This window comes from Alligator sinensis, unplaced genomic scaffold, assembly GCF_000455745.1.
Source record: "Alligator sinensis unplaced genomic scaffold, ASM45574v1 scaffold743_1, whole genome shotgun sequence".
NCBI lineage: Eukaryota > Metazoa > Chordata > Crocodylia > Alligatoridae > Alligator > Alligator sinensis.
The window spans coordinates 5387-10541 of NW_005842512.1; the positions used below are offsets into that span (position 1 = coordinate 5387).

Below are 5155 nucleotides of genomic sequence, written 5' to 3' on the forward strand. Positions count from 1 at the left end.
AGGAGCAAAACGGACAAGTTGCCCCACTCCAAGCGTTGAATCGCAGGGCTCCGATTCATGGGATAGGACCCCACATAGCTGTAGGGCTTGTCTCGGACACGTACAGCAGGCCCTAACAGCAGCATGCTGGCATTGATAATGCACAGCAACGGGGTAGGAAACCAAGGGTTGGTAAACTCTAGATTACCTACCTACCTACCTCTTAGCCTGCGTTATAGACAAACCCTTAGCTATTTCTTCCCCACAGAGTTCATCTAAGTAAGATAGCAGCTCCCGAGTTAACCTAACTGGAGAGAAAGTGGCCAGGGCACAAACAGCATTTGAACTGCATCTGAGACGCACAGAGTGATTCTCTCAGCAACCGCTGACCTGTGCTAGTGAGAAGTGTCACCGATATCCCTCGATGGATCAGCCAGCCCAAGCTGGAAACACGCCTTCCTTCCACCTAGGAGATTTTGGGTGCGGGAGTCAAGGGCAATCTTTGAAATCTACCCTGAGTGAACTCTGTAATGAAAACAAGTGCTTCATATCCAAATTCGCCACCTGCCTTGTGACTTTACTGAAAAGTCAAACATGAATGTAAGTCTCAGCTGACACCTCCTCTCCAAACTTGAATATTTCTTGGATTTTCCCCACGACCCCTTCTGTCCCTGCTCTCTCGGGGAAAGACAGACACTTTCCCACATCCTTGCCATTCCTTTTGGAGCTATCCGAGTTCCCAAGTCGGCATGAGTTAGCAATAAGGACCATGAATATTAAGGAAAGGTTTTGATGCCCTCTCCTAGGTACCTGAACAGAAGAGCCCTGCCTCCTGCGGGATTTCAGACCAAATCTGCAGTAAAGCAAGTTTAGCGGGGCGGAAATATCCCCTGGTTCTCATAACATTTCAACTGCCCCATTACCGAGACTGATGGGGGCAGAGTTTCGACAGTCAACTATGTTTTGTTACATCTACCGAACAACAGGTCGGCAAAGCTTGAAAAATCATCATCTGGCGACAACAATAAAGCTTGAAAAAATCATCTCTGCTCATTGAAACCTTTTCTACACTGGGACACCCACGATATTTTTTCTTCTTTTCACAAGGATGATTGCAAAAACAATGACCAAACTGGAAGGCGTTTTCTTAAAACTGTCCCGCGTAGGTAAGAACATGGACTACCTTGTGACAATCCCCGAACAGAAAGCCTTCACCGGCCCCACGGGCACACCTGAGAAGTGCCCTCGCCTGCTCTGCGGGCCCTGGCAGCGCACCGTGGACATGCGATGGGCATGGCGAACCAGCCCACAACTTGCCCGCGTGCCCCCACGCCTGGACTCCACTGCCAACTTGCGGTGCTCGGCCCTGGTGCAGACAAGGGGCTTTGGGTCACGCTGCTCACTTCCAGTTGACCAACTTTTATTGTGGGTCCCATGACTGCGGGCCCTGGCAGCGCACCGTGGACATGCGATGGGCATGGCGAACCAGCCCACAACTTGCCCGCGTGCCCCCACGCCTGGACTCCACTGCCAACTTGCGGTGCTCGGCCCTGGTGCAGACAAGGGGCTTTGGGTCACGCTGCTCACTTCCAGTTGACCAACTTTTATTGTGGGTCCCATGAAACTTATATTAGTGAGTCTAATGCAAGCCGGACTGAGCCAAAACCCCGTGTCTGCCCGCATCCTTCGCCCCGCCCGGCGGCAACCTGCCCCTGCCCGACCCCGCGCCCCCAGCGCCCGGGCGCGACTCCACGCGGGGCGCCGAGCCGCCTCCAGCTCTGGGGAACTTTGCAGGGTGCCCACCTAGGGGACTACCAAGATCACAGCAGGAAACTAGACCCTCCCTTCCTCCCCGCCTCCCCCCCTCCCCCAGTTCAGGGCACTGCTGGGGGAAACTCGCAACCCTGGGACACTTTTGAGGGGAAGCTCACAGCCTCAAGGCACTGCAGGGGGAAGCTCAGAGCCACAGACATCCTTGAGGTCCTCGTAGCAGAGGAAGAGTACGGGGTGCGCCACCCGCACCTGCCGCCCGCCCCCCACGCGCTCGCGCCACAAACCCCAGGCCACTGCAGGGACAGGAGAGGCCTGGGCAGGGCTGAGAGGAGCAACAGGTGGTGACTCCACCCCTTCTGCCCTGGCAGAAACCCGGGTTCTCCAACCAGCAGTACGCTGACCAGCTCAGTGTGCAGGAGATGACCACCTAGTACTTGCACTGCAACTTCAACCTGCCCTACCAGGATGCTCGTAAGTGCCTGGGGTGCTTCGGTCTTAAGAGCCATGCCCACATCCTCCAGATCTGCAAATTGTCAGGTATGGAGCTGGGTCTTCCAGGCAGGGGGTAGAGGGTGAGTGTGGAGGAGCTAGGGCCTGAGGGTGCAGGGCACTGATCAGGAGGTGAGGGTTGAGGCAAAGGGGAAGACAGGCTGGGAATCCACCAGTCAGGGCTGGCCACTGAGGAAGAAGTCAGGGAGAGGCTGGAACTGTGCCCCTGGGAGGGGTGTGGGTTTGGCCACACAGGGAAAAGGTGGGGCAGGGGGCAGACACTTCCAGTAGCATTGCCCTTCTCCTGGGCGGGAGTGCAGGGCATTGAGCTGATGTGAGTGGAGGTGGATGGAAAGTTGGATCATGGCATTTTAGGGAAGGAGAAGGGATTGGACGTTCCTTTCACCCCACTTGTCTCAGGGCCCTTTTCTTTCCTACCCAGGGGGGCAGAAAGCCTGTGTGGTGCTTGCCGAGCTGGCCTCCAAGGAACCTGGTGTCGTCATCCTGGTGAGTCTCAGGGGATGGGAATGGGGTTCTGATGGGTTCCCTGCTCTGGGAAGGAAGTGGGGGTGCAGCGAGTTAGAGCAGAGCAGAGCAGGCATGAGAACCAGGACTTGTAGGTTGTGCCCTGCTCTGGCTCTTGGAAAGGAGTGACATCCAGCATGTCATGGTGAGGAGAATGGTTTGGGAGGACTCCTGGGTCCTGGCGTGGGTGTGTGTGGGAGGAAAGTTCTGTGGGTCAGGACTCCTGCGTTCAGTTTGGGATCTGCCACTGCCCCCAGATGAAACCCCAAATATTCTGTGCATTGAGTCAATTGATGGCTTGGGTGATACTATCAGTGAGTACAAGGAGGCAAGTGGAAGCAGCATGGTGGGAGGGGTCCACTGGCCTGATCAGAGGAGGACGGGCTTGGGGGAATACTGGGTCCATGGATCAGATTCAAGGGTAGATGGCGAGACTGGGCTGGTGTGGCCTCATGGGTCCAATCTGCTGCACAAAGGAAGGTAGTAATAGTCCACGGGTCAGATCCAGGCTGGCACGGACAGGGTTCCAGTCTAGGGTTGCAGGAAAGCAGAAGGGTTACTAGGCTGGGAGTGGGCCTGTGGGTCCCATGGGACAGTTGTTTTACTAGAAGCAGTACCCTCCTGCCAGGGTCGCCGGTGGGTCCCAGTTGTGCCTTTCACTGCCCAGCCCTGTCCTGGCAGTGGCTGATGCGGAAAATGTGGGGTCTTTCCATTCTCCTTCAGTATGAAAATGGGCTCTGCTTTGCCTTCCACCTGGCTCATGCTTTGCCTCCTCCCTCCTCTTCACCGTGGTCTTCATCATCAGCCACAACACATGAGTGATCATGGAGACCAGCTGCCAGCTGTGGGGGTGGCGGAGCGGTCCATCAACCAGATCAACAGCGACTTCGACTACAAGCGGGAGGTGATGGAGGCCTTGGAGGTCATCATTAACCGGCCTTGGGAGTGACCTTGCTCTGGGGAGGCTCCTCCAGGACGTGCCCATCCCCTCTCGGAGACCTGCCTTCACAGTTCCACATCCACCCACACCCAAAGGAGTCTGTGCAGGGGCGGGGCCACGGGCATGGTTGCCAACCGGATTTTGAAGCGGGGGGCAGGGTCTAATGCAAGAGGTGTTATTTTTAGAGCTGCTCTTCTACACCCGCTCCTTTCCCAGGAGAGAGAGAGTTAATTGATATGAATGGGAGGGAGGGGTTTGTAGTGGCATGGTCTATTTTAGGCAGGAGTGGGAACTATCTTTGGCCCATTGCTGTGTTCCCTGCCCCCCGGTCTGGCTTAAGCCTTGTTCTGCTTCCACCCAAGAGAAGGAAAAGTGGCTCATGATGGCTTTTATTCTGAAGGGGTAGGGGTGGGGGCTTCACAGTATTGGCAGGAGGAACACATGTGAGTTTGCAGTGGACAGACAGACTGGGCTATGTAATGGGCATGGAGAGAGCTTCCCTATAAGACTGCTATTAAAGCCCCACTCAGTCTTCTCTTCTGCAGACTAAATAAGCCCAGTTCCCTCAGCCTCCCTCCTCAGCACAGATCCAGGTTGTCTGTTCGCCATGGAAAAATGTGGTGAAACCCAGATTGTCTCTTTTTAAGAAGACAAAGGCTGGAAATGGTAGGTTTCCTCTTGCAGGCTGGCAGAGTTCCAGCCTCCGAGGGACTAGAGGGAGCGGGAAGAGGACCATCAGGTAGGGGATGCCACGTGTGTGAACACACACATGTGCATGTGGCATCCAGGCAGCTTGGAGAGCACCTCCTGCAGCTCCCCGCAGGTAAGTATATATAATATATAACTTATATAAGTATATACTTATATAAGTATATATAATATATAACTGGACTATATAATAGTCCAGCTCCATCCTCTTTTGAACCCCGCTTCAGATAGTTGAAGGCTGCTATTCAATCCCCCCTGAGTCTTCTCTTGTCCGGACTAGGTAAGCCCCGTTCCCTCAGCCGCTCCACAGAAGTCATGTACCTCAGCCCCCAAACCATTTCCGTTGCCATCCATTTGACTCTCTCCAACTTTTCCACATGCTTCCTGTAGTGGGAGGCCCAAAAGTGGACACAGTACTGCAGATGTGGCCTCACCAGTGCAGAATGGAGCAAAATAACCACTTCTTTGGATGTCCTGGCATTGCTCCTACTAATGCAGTCCAGTATGCTGTTAGCCCTCTTGGCAACAAGGGCACACTGCTGACTCATATCCAGCTTCTTGTTCACTGTAACCCCCAGGCCACGGGCGACTGCTGCCACCTTAGTCGGTGGGGCACGTGCCCCCGACCCTCCAGCATATCTACTCCACCCACCAGCTTGGTATCATCCATGAATTTTCTGAGGATGCAATCCGTCCCATCTTCCAGATCATTAACAAAACTTCCTATCTTCCAGATTGAAC

General features: G+C 54.6%; 1 long non-coding RNA gene across 1 annotated transcript; it reads left to right on the forward strand.

Annotated features, from left to right (window-relative positions):
• Positions 1 to 1888: 1888 nt before the first annotated feature.
• On the forward strand, positions 1889 to 3661 carry LOC112551567. Its single transcript, XR_003095868.1, has 3 exons — positions 1889 to 2289; positions 2684 to 2748; positions 3490 to 3661. It is a non-coding gene; the product is annotated as an uncharacterized LOC112551567 (long non-coding RNA).
• Positions 3662 to 5155: the final 1494 nt, after the last annotated feature.